Source organism: Lactuca serriola, chromosome 5 (assembly GCF_051521515.1).
Source record: "Lactuca serriola cultivar US96UC23 chromosome 5, Lser_US96UC23_V15, whole genome shotgun sequence".
In the NCBI taxonomy this organism is placed as follows: domain Eukaryota; kingdom Viridiplantae; phylum Streptophyta; class Magnoliopsida; order Asterales; family Asteraceae; genus Lactuca; species Lactuca serriola.
This window is the reverse complement of record NC_136412.1, coordinates 147832716-147845672: the sequence shown is the minus strand read 5'-3', so window position 1 is coordinate 147845672 and position 12957 is coordinate 147832716.

Below are 12957 nucleotides of genomic sequence, written 5' to 3'. Positions count from 1 at the left end.
TAGAGAGAGAGTAAAGAGAAGAAAGAATGGGAAATGTGTGAAGAAAATGACGGTGGGAGAGGTTCTATTTATAGGGTGAAAATGACTGAACATGGTGCCACATGTCACCATTTAGTGGCAAGACTTGAGGAGAAAGCAATGGCCAAGATTGTGCCACATCACCAATTTTCGCACAACATACTTCCGACTTCTAAAATCCGTAACATTCACATATGACCTCCATTTTTAACGTTATTTATATCCACACGTAGGTAAAAATAAGATCTAAAACTTTCATTTTGACTTCGTCGGTTAATTCTCGACCTATCTTAAATTTAACAGTACGAGGAGATTATATTGTTAAATGTCCGCGTATCATAACTTCTACATACGGACTCTGTTTTCGTCTGTCTTTTTACCGTTGAGTTCTTATTAATGAGATCTGCAATTCTCATTTAGGCTGCGTAGGCCACAAACCACTCCATCTAAAATTCGAGTTTCAGACTGTGCACTGCTAAGCCAAATCTTAGAAAATTCATAACTTCCTTATACGAAGTCAGATTTGGGCGTTCTTTTTAGTACGTTCTCGGTTTAACGTATACTACAACTTTTTTTTACATGACTAAGGCTAAAAAGTCCTTTATCAAAAATTCACTATTTACGTCTCCCGGTATCGTGCCGGTTTTGCCGTAAAACTTCGACGGGCCATAACTTCTTCGTTATAACTTGGATTTCGGCGTTCTTTGTCTATATGGAACCCTTGAGACATATTCTACATCTTGGTTAAGATTATTTATTCTAAATAATCTTTTGTCAAAAAGTCATTTTCGACCCCTATTATCTCTCAATTGACTAGCCCAGATCTACGGGCGTTACAATTATCTCCCCCTTAGGATGATTACGTCCCAGAATCATCAACGAAACAGGGCTCACATGATGAATCCATACGTTATCTCTTCATCCTAAGTAATAATCGTAACTTCTATATTGCTTCGAACAAGTTTCTAACTCTTCTACTCCTTGACTGCAGGCGGTGCTTGATCTTGCACTTGCTCCCTATCTCATGTTAGACTCCAAATTATGACCTTCATGTCACGGTCTCAATCCTTAATGGAGACTCCTTCTTCTTCTTAACAAACATAAGATAAGTATATTTGATTCCTACAATAGGCCGATGTGTCACGTTCTAATGACCTCTCATCGTATGTTGCAGCGCTCAGACTCAAGTCTCTTAGAGTCAAACTCCAGAACAGACTATACCTTCCTTCATGTTCTAATGTGATACAATCACATTTCAACATGTAGCATTTCTAGCCTCCAACTTCTTTAACAATCATCGCGATACTTCTACTAATCGCATTGGTTAGCTTTCGTTTCAATCTTCTGGTTTAGGTCAGATGCTACATCGAACTTGGTTCTCTGAACGACGTAACATACTCATCGTAGTCAGACTCAATTCGTCTTTACCACTAGGGTCGGAATAACAACAATCTTCTTAGTCATTACTGAAACGATAGTAACGACATATTTGAATAAAACGGTATCAATTACTAGCTTCTTGGTAACCTTGTGACTTTCCCTGATCTAAGCGTGAGTCTTGTGCTTCTGGTAGTATATGCATCTACTACCTTTCACACCTACTCATTCTCATCCCAAGAATTGTCTCGCAGTTTTCCAAGTCACCATACAAGCAAATCACATAACAGTTTAACACATCAGATAACAAAACGAAGGCTTTATTATTTCTCGAAACTATTACATAGGTTTTCAAGTTCACCTTAGACTATGCCTCTAATAGGCTACATCATATGATTCTATCCCCTTGTTTACTTCATAACTTGATCCTCGAGTATGAATTCCTCATCCTTGGTTCCTCGCATGGTTTTCTGCTTCATCGAGGATCATGTGGAATGCCCTTGGCCTTGGTGGTGTGTTTGGTCTTCCTGCCTCGTTTTTCTTTGGGCAGTCCCTAGAAATATTGATGGGTTATGGACTATACATCATTCCTATGGTGTACATGCAAACCCTAATAGCTTTTGGATCTAGTTTGTCTAATGAACATGCAATTGAATATCCAAAGCTATAAACCCTAGATCTAGCATACAATTAATCATATTAACATAAAATAGGGTTTAAGATATTACCTTGATTGTTATGTAGCAATAACAATCTCGAATTCTCCTTGTAATGACTTTAGAAAGCTTAGAGTCACAAATGTCACTCCTCTAATAGTTCACAAACACCAAGAGCAAGAGGATGAAGAGGAGAAGAGAAGGAGGCCGCCCAAAACGTGTGAAAAACCCTAAGGAACATGTCCACCACGTTTTTGGGGCTTAAGGCTCCTTTATATACATGTAGGCTATTAGGGTTTTGAACTAGGAAACCCTAAACTGACTGCTTAAGCCCTAAGCAGCCCATGGACCCTTCTTTAATAAGCCTTGGACGATTTCTAATGGGTTTCCCCATAGAATTCGTCCAACCTTATATTATAAGGTAATCCATAGCCCAATTGCAATTATCTTATAATTACAATTCCACTCCCTTAAGTTTAATTAATCTCTTTTAGCCACAAAATTAATTATCAATTAATTCTTGACTAATATTAATTAAACAATATGATTTCTCCTTTAATATATTATTCTCATAATATATTAATAAATCATAATTAATCCTTTCTCTCCATAATTCATCCTATCAAGTTGCTTTGGTGAAGGCTACTCAAAAGGACCACACACCATCGGGTCAAGTACATACCAAAATAGTTATGGACGTAGACACTAATCCAACAGTCTCCCACTTGGATAAGTCTAATAACTATTCTGCGTATGACTTCAGATCCCGATCTGCTATCATAGCTTTCCAAAGCTGCTGTCAACTCTGATCTTATCAGGTACGCGTGTCCTTTAGATAAGGGATCATATATTCCTCCATTCTAGATATCGTATAGATATAAGACATGAATTCTAATCATTCGCTCTATACTATTTCCCGACTTCCGATTTATGATGACTGACAACAGACTACAATTGATCACATCAAATTAGTCCCGGCTTGGCCAAGCGCTTAGGTGCCATCACTAAATCATCGAGGGGCCCAAAGATATCACTTTTATCCTACTTTGGATAAAAGGAACGGATAAACTTTGATTCAATGCTCGCTTGCACTTACTCACCGAATAACACACAACAATATGTTTTATAACACCAAGTTACTGGTGCGTTTACATATCATCAATGTGCAACCGATTCGCAAGATACAACTCACACATCTCGGTTTCAAGAATATCAGATATTATCGTCTCACCAATCACTCGTGATAAAATCCATGAAGTGATCCAAGTGAGCGTGGGTTTAATCCAATGCTCAAATCATATTCATAAGCACTCATGAACGTTGCAGCAAACATTTGCTTATGTCTAATACACTTTAGACAATCCACACACCAATTCACGACAGTCTTTATTCATACCTACTTCCAACATATGAACGACTGTGATCGGTTCGAATAATTCGATTATTCTGAAATAATTAATTATTTAGGAAGTCAAAACATGCAAAGTGAAACACAAGAATAATACTAATCCTATATGGTCCCAAACCCTTGAGTATAAATAAAACACCTTTTATTTATCACCATATTGATTACTCATTATTTGTTGTTTCGGGTAATCAACTTCTTACTTGAATTTTTACTACACTTGTCCCATGCTCTTAACATGCACCCAATGTGAATTTTTTTACTACACTTGTCCTATGCTCTTAGCATGCACACAATGTTTACCTATGGACCTTACTTTGTGAAATAGATCAAATGAACACATTTCCAATCATACTCATTTCACAACTCCCAATCCCTATCACAACTGTAAGAATATCAAATTCTTATTACTTATGCTTGTTTCTAACATTTTATGCAATGATTCTTTCGTAAATTCATAGCTCAAAATCATCAAGACTTGGCCAATCTCTATAAGAAACAATTCTATAGATATGATGTCTCTCACTCAAAGTACATTCCTTTGAACATCCTTTCTTGCATAAAAGTTTCTAATCTAGATATAGATTCTCAATATCCAACTCTCAATATGGAAACATTTCCATAGTTTCCATATGACAACTCATTCTTAATAGAATCTTATCTATTCATAATAATGTCGATATGGTCCATCCAATACCATACTTCCAACTACTCACAAGCGACCAATCCTCAGCGAGCTTTGGATCGTCCTTTGATAGTTGTTTAATTATCTTAGTCAAAACTGATTCTTGTCCCTTTTCCCTCTTAATGTGCTAGACATTTGGAAAATTTTAGAATGGTCGAATATTATAGCATTTGCAATCGATCCTTTACCCGAAGCGTATAGGACACGATGCATAATGTCTTACATAAAGATCTGATACTTTATCAATCTTTTGCCATAATATTTTATGTGTCACATTCTCATAATTCGATTTATGAAAAGGGATGCCATAATCATAATCGAAATTTGAGAACGTACTATGTATCCTTGACTAAATTTATTAACATTCCACAACCTAAGCCTTTAGTTTTGAAATGAAGCATAATATTCTCTCCCTTAATTATAGCAAAACAACTATTCAATCCTTACAACTTTGCAAAGTATAACTCTTGTTTCCTATAATTAATATTGCTAACGTGCAATACTTGCCTTAATAATCACACAAGCACAACATTTATGCTCCTACTATCATGATGATTATTATTACATAAGCATAACACTTATGCTCCCACTAGCTTTGACATCTATTCAGAAGACAACTTTAACTTTCAGAAAAACAATACCTATTGAATTTCTTAAGTTCATATTTCTAATACCCAATGCTTTGATAATCTTTTATCAAGGCTTCTTAAACTTATACACCTTTGCCTTAGATAGCTCATATGTGTGTCTAAACAATTCAAACTAATTGCCAAATCTCACAATTCGAATCATGGAAAGGGATACTGTAACCATAATCGAATTCGAGAATATAATTTTACAACACTATCTTCTTAAAATCTCTCTTAGTGAAAGCATTTCCTCACAGTCATTTTCATGAAGGAGGGAATCTTATGACACTTAGATTCTAACGGTGTATGTGTTCCTATCCATGCGAATTTTTCAAAGCCAAAGTTTGCGATAAATTCAAACTCATATGGACCGAACTTTCTTAATTTTGACTTCTTGCCTTATGGTAACACGAGTGCCCACCATGTCTTCCAAGCAGTTAAGCAGCTCACCCTTTCCTATCAATGTACCTTTCATTGATCAAGTTGCTTGGCTTTTATGCATTCAAATGAGAACTCATACAACTCATATGCATATTTAACTCAATTGGAATGGCATAGAAACAAAATAGTGTCAACACGATAGGTTGTAAACCTCAACTCATGTGCTAGTGATTATTGATAAGGTTTATTCCTGATTAGTTCTTGAAACATTTCAAGACCATTAAGACTCCCACTGACTCCTTGACATATAACATTCTCTTGTCAATAAACATTTCTCGACAAACAAATATTCAAGAGTTAGTGTAGCTTTTATCAAGACAAAACACTTCATAAAATTTGGTACTAGATGGTCTTTGTCTAATCCAAGACATCACACCTTTCCACATTTGATGAATGTTATAAACCTTCTTAGTACTTGTCACTCAATGTCACAATCTTAACTCTCCAAAAACCTTCTTAGTACTTGTCACTCAATGTCACAATCTTAACTCTAAGACTGGTTTTTGGAACGAAGTATGATTGACTTCTTGATTTAACCATTTTTTCAATTCTTGATTCCTCTTCTCAGACATACAATTGTACTAAGACTCACTTAGAGGATCAATTGAGATATGGTTCTTAATCATTAAGACTTATCATAAAACATAATAAAAGGTACTCTCCCTTCTTCTTAGAATAGAGAAACTTTTATCTTTCTGCCTACTTGATTCTTCTTATTCGTTCTGCTATTGATTTAAACTCTTTCAATCAATTCAGAATTACACTTAATCTTATAAGTATAATCATATTTACTAAACTTCTAGTAAATCATGATGAATATCTTTGTTACTCTTGTGGTGGACTTGATCAACACACAACTTTGTGTACTTTATCTCCTAGTCCTTCACTTGACACTTTGTCAACGAATTAGTCTAATTTCCAAATATGAAATTTCTCATTCATCGTGCAACCAAGTTGCATGATTCCAAGTTTCTGTCCAATAGAAATTTGGGCGATGAGAAACTCTCCCTATTTGGTAAATTCTCGATATTTCCACAAAAAACATAATTAAGAATTAAATCCATTGTTGCTAATAATAGAAACATTCAAACATCAATTTTTCATACACGCCATTGCAAGGATAAATAAATAATATAAAATCAAAATTTATTTTATTGCGGAAAAATTTGTCCTTACAATGCAATTCATTGAAAAACTATGCTAATACATATTTCTTAGCAATCTTATTCTAACTATAAGTAGTAGCTTAAGAATCTAATCTTTAAGTAATGCGATCGAAATCCATTTCTTCACGGTTAGATTCTGCTCACTTCTTCCCTTAAGCTTCCTCTCTTTTCTTCAATCCTACAAAACATAAATTGTAATCTTATCACATTATGTCTTAAGAATCTAGAATAGGAGCTTAAAAGAGTTAGTCAATGTATTTTACCTAAAGCGGAGCCATACGTTTTGACTCTCCCATCTCTTAGATCTCTTAGGTAAATAGGGCAGCTTCGTCTCCAATGCCCCTTCTCTTGGCAATAAAAGCAAATTGACTCTTTTGGAACAGCACATGGAACTACTTCAGACATTGCCTGTCTCTTATGATCAAACTTTTCGATCATGGCATGCCTTTCGTTGCCATTGCCTATATCCATAGAGGTCTGGAAGGCAGATTCACCAATCAACGTTGCTTTTCCAGTGCGCCAAATCATTGCTGATTCAGCAGCAACAAGCATGTAGGTGAGATCTATAAGGGTCATGTCGTGGTTCATCATATAGTACTCTCTTACGAACTCACTATACAAGTTAGGAAGTGATTGAAGAACCCAGTCAACAGCCAGCTCCTCACAGACAATGGATCCCAACATTCTTAACCTATCAATGTGTGACTTCATCTCTAGGACGTGTGCACACACTGACTTTCCTTCTTCATGTTTACTTGCCAAAAGGGCTTGAGTGAGCTTGAAATTTTCAAGCCTTCGAACTTGTGGGTTAGGGAGAATAATTGGAGGAGGTGGAGGTAGTGAAGCATGATCTCTTGTTCCTCGATCGAATCGTAGAATATCATCTTCATGTGGAAAGCTTGTTCCACGGGATTTGGGAATACCATAGTTGTCATACTTTGACATCTACAAAACGAGAGAAAGCAAATTCAAGTTAGTTGATTGATTGAGTCCTTAATAAATCACCCAAATGACATATTAAGGCTAGGACCCAACACAATACGCTACAACCTAGAAAAGGGATGCCGTAATCTAGTTGCAGAATATTTGAAGGTAAGTGAATGACGATTCACTAATTTCCACCATGAAAAACGAAAACGAAATTTAAGTTTTAAATCTATGAAAATTCCTACATCGTTTGAGATTCATTGAACTTTTTAATGGCATGTTTAAATCTCGATATGCCCCTCTAGTTTGTGACTGGGATACCGAGGATCACAAAGCGGGTGTGAATAACCATGCAAACTTACATGGTGCCCCCACATGCTACAGTCACCTATTCGATGTGTCGGTTAACCACACACGCTCCACCGAACTATGACAAACATTAAGTCACCCTTTTCTACCTTTGCTTAGAACCATTTAGTGTGCCGGTTAACCACACACGCTCTACTAACGTTTTTGCAAGGGTACAAAGTGTAATTTCATGGAATTGCATCAATTCACTTTTGCCTAAAGTAACTAAGATTGGGAATTTTGTAAAAGCATTTAGTTACTTTTGTACTTCATTGTACTTATAATGGAAGGTTTATGCCCTATCCTACCAGTTCGGCTAACGACCCTCCACTAGTCAAGAGTGCGGTGGGTAAGAGTGGATACCCATTCAATCGCCATTTTATAGGCAATTTCCTTAAACACCCCTTATAGACCAGCTTTGTGAATGAGCCCTACTAACGGTAAGACTGACTTTTACTCATACTTATATAATATTAGACTTTTAATGTTATATATAATATAGGGTGTACTTTACACTTTTAAAATACTAGTTGGTCTGATTTAAAAATTATACCTTTAATTTAATTAAATGTAAACCAAAAACTATATGGATTTATTAAATCTCTTTTAATTATACACCTTAATTAATTAATAAAACCATAAGGGTGTGATTTGAACTTTTCAAAACAATACTAGGGTTTTTGAATTTAACATTCCTAAATTAAACTTTTAATCAACTTTTAAATTCCAAAACTTGAGGGCAAGTTTTGAAACATTTCAAAACATTAGGGTTTAGAATTTAAATATACATCAAAATTAAACTTTTAATCAAAAATTTAAATTCCAAAACTGGAGGGTAAGTTTTGAAACCTTTTCAAAACATTAGGGTTTAACTATTTAATTTCAAAAAGAAAACTTTTAAGTTCAAATATAAATTATAAAACCTAAGGGTGCAAATTGAAACTTTTCAAACTAAATAGGTCAAATATTTATCTAATAATAATCCTATATTATCCATATTTAACCAAATCCATTAATTTTGATAAGAATAATCATTCCAAACATAAAAAAATCGATTTTAGGCAATAAAAACGAGTTTTGGTAATTATCCTTAACAAAATCTGCTCAAAAAATTGAAAATCTCGTCAACAGCACTCTGTACTCGCCGAGTCCACTGATGGACTCGCCAAGTTCAGCCTACTCGCCGAGTCCAACTGATGTAATCGCCGAGTCAGGGCTAATGGACTCGCCGAGTTGGCGGCGCAGACAGTAAAAAAATTTCGTTTTTTCTGATTTTTTGCATCTATTCAATAGAAAAACAACCTAGGCTCTGATACCACTGATGGGTTATGGACTATACATCATTCCTATGGTGTACATGCAAACCCTAATAGCTTTTGGATCTAGTTTGTCTAATGAACATGCAATTGAATATCCAAAGCTATAAACCCTAGATCTAGCATACAATTAATCATATTAACATAAAATAGGGTTTAAGATATTACCTTGATTGTTATGTAGCAATAACAATCTCAAATTCTCCTTGTAATGACTTTAGAAAGCTTAGAGTCACGAATGTCACTCCTCTAATAGTTCACAAACACCAAGAGCAAGAGGATGAAGAGGAGAAGAGAAGGAGGCTACCCAAAACGTGTGAAAAACCCTAAGGAACATGTCCACCACGTTTTTGGGGCTTAAGGGTCCTTTATATACATGTAGGCTATTAGGGTTTTGAACTAGGAATCCCTAAACTGACTGCTTAAGCCCTAAGCAGCCCATGGACCCTTCTTTAATCAGCCTTGGACGATTTCTAATGGGTTTCCCCATAGAATTCGTCCAACCTTATATTATAAGGTAATCCATAGCCCAATTGCAATTATCTTATAATTACAATTCCACTCCCTTAAGTTTAATTAATCTCTTTTAGCCACAAAATTAATTATCAATTAATTCTTGACTAATATTAATTAAACAATATGATTTTACCTTTAATATATTATTCTTATAATATATTAATAAATCATAATTAATCCTTTCTCTCCATAATTCATCCTATCAAGTTGCTTTGGTGAAGGCAACCCAAAAGGACCATGCACCATCGGGTCAAGTACATACCAAAATAGTTATGGACTTAGACACTAATCCAACAAATATGCCCTTCTTTTTTACATCCATAGCACACCTTCTTGTTGGACGCACACTTGCTGGTGTAATGCCCTGTCCTTCCATATTTGTAGCAAGTCACCTCCTCGCTACATTTCCCAAAGTGCTTCTTTTTACACTTCTCGCACCACTTGGCTTCACATCCTCCCCCTTCTTTAGTCTTTGAGAATTTCCCTTCTTTGTTGGATTTTGAAGATCCTTCATGCTTCCTTTTCTCACCAACTTCAGCTCTCTCCAAACCCTTTTCCCTAATATGGGTCTCAACATTCCTGGCTGCCCAGATGGCGGCTTTCAAAGTGGTTGCTTGCTTGACCATTGGGTCAAAGTCTGCTAGTAATCCATGGGCAAACTTGTTAACCTTGGAGAGTTTGGTTGGGACTAGGTAAGGAACCAGCTTCATTTTTTCCGTAAAGCTTGCAGCGTATTCTGTAATGCTCATTCTTCCCTTCTTTAGATTCTACAACTCATTGTTGATCTCCAGAAGATCCTGCTCAGAGAAGTACTGCATCTTTAACTATACCAGAAAATCTTCCCACGGCATCTTGCTCGCTTCTCCTTTGGGCATCGAATCAGCTAGTAGCTTCCACCAGCTTAGTACTCCAGATTTCAACAGAGGAACCGCGAGAGCGGTCTTCTTCTTGTTGCTACACTCGCAACTCTCAAACATTGTCTCCATCTCAGAGATCCAGTTAATGACTTCCACCGGCGTTGGGCTTCCAGATAGACTCGGTGGTTTGGATGCCATGAAATCCTTGTATGTGCATCCACGTCCGTCATTTCCTCCATCATGGTGGTTTCGCCTAACTATCGGTGGGTTGGCTTGACCAACAGTCCCACTGTAGTTTCCTCCTTCTGACTGCCCATCATTCAGCTCGGGTTGTTCCGTTGGTATCGTAAGTTATTCTCGGTTCTGTTGAAGTAAACGCCTTGTTTCCTCCATTTGGCGTTTCAACATCATCTGGATCATCGATTGCATTCCGACCATCGTTATTGGCCCAAGTGTCACTTCTTCGACAACAGGTATTTGCTGAATCACCGGGGGTTGATTCCTATTCCCATTTGCATTCCCCGCTCCACTGTGGGTTCTAGCCATTTTGATCTATACACCGAATAAGGTGAATCTAATTCTTAATTTAGGATTGACATTTTAAATCATCCTTATCACTCCGAAACATTTATATGCTAGTTCTAATATCATATTCGTACGTTTATAATCATAAACACATAAAGTTTCCAGATCCGGTCGGCAACAGACCATAGATCCGATCAAATGAAAGCATAACAAATGATTTAGCACGTAAAAGCAATTTAGGCAACATTCCTAAAATAAACTAGTGCTTGTGTCTATTCAGGTGTATTACCTAAATCTATTAGACACACTCCTCACAATCATTGGTTAGCATTATAAGTTTAAGTCTAGAAATAAATCTATATTCCTAGTTCGCTTAAACTAATGCTCTGATACCAACTGTGACATCTCCATTTTCACGGTCAGAAAAGACCGATTTTTGTTTATGCTTTATAAAAATCAGAGTACCTCTTTTAATAAAAGTGTTGCGGAATTTGTTCACAGTAAAACATGATAAATACGTTATCAAAGCATTTCCGAAGAAAAGTATTTTTATTCATTTTAAAACATTTGGGATGTCATCGTCAATATAGAAACATAAGCATAAACAGAACTTACATTCATTCTTACTAGTGATTTATATCTCCTTAATCTCTTAGTGTAGTGTAACTTCATATCGACACCTGTGATATAAATAAACTGAGTGGGTCAGGTTGGGAAACCTGGTGAGTACATATGGTTTTCAACCCACAATAATATAATTATTATGTTTGAACATCAAACAATCAACCCAATTACCCATCCCCATTATCTACTTTACTCTTAAGGATCTACCCTAAGAATCAGCTATTCCTCGTTTATTCATTCTTAAGGATCATCCTAAGGAATCAGCATGAAGTCCATGGTTGCCACGGTTTACACGACGGGCACTAAGTCTGCATAGTCGCCAGGGTTTAGGAATCAAGTTTGCATGATAACCAAGGTTTAGGCATCAAGTCTACATGATCGCCAAGGTTTAGGCATCAAGTCTGCATGATCACCAAGGTTTGGGCATCAACTCTGCATGATCACCAAAGTTTAGAGTACATCGGGTGAACACATCATTCACAGCACTTACAGGTTGCGAGCTTGCTAGTGTTCCACTGGACTGTCTAGAACAGTCCATGGTTGTCATCCATATTCTGCTGAATGACGGGGCCATCGTTTGGGAAAAGGCTTCTCACATCGTCCACCTGTCACCCTCACCTCGTGGTCTATAACACCTCTCAACTCATATTCCATCTATTACATCTGCCCATGTTTTACCCCAACGCTATCGTAGATATAAAATACATATACAATTTAAATCATTTAAAACATGTATAAAATCGTTCATCCAACATAGACAGCAAGTATTCAGATAATATGCACACATAGCACGTAATTTATGTAAAATACTTCATATCTATGTGTAAGATGAAAGTAGCTATGCACTCACTTGAAAAGGTGGTGATTCCGAACTCAGACAGCGCTTCGCTTCTTAAAAAAATAATTTCGTTCGACGAAACCTAGTATTATTACCACTAGAGTTTAGTCTATTATTCGCCGAGACTAATTAATAGTCTAGCTATTATTACTATTATATAAGCGTTAAACAATACTTATATAACCCATAATAATAGCCCAATTACTTATTATAAATTTTTAATAACGTTACTATAATTAAATAAAAGCTATATTAAAAATAGCGTAGGCGTAGCTCACTTACAACGGGTTTTATAGAAAACCGGGCTTTGCTTGGAGTAGCATTCCCGTGCGGAAAAGCTCATCTTCTCGGAGCTGTCGAGCACTCCGGGGCTTCCGCCTCATGCTACGGAGGTTCGTTAGGCTTTTCGGGGGGGGGGGGGGGGGTTTCGGGGCTAGAGAGAGGTTCTAGAGAGAGAGTAAAGAGAAGAAAGAATGGCAACAAACCATAGATCCGAACAAATAACAACATATCATGCACAAAGCATTTAGCACATAAAAGCATTTTAGGCATAATTCCTAAAATAAGCTAGTGCTCACACCTCACTATCATTGCTTAGCATTCTAAGTTTAAGTCTAGAAATCCTACAA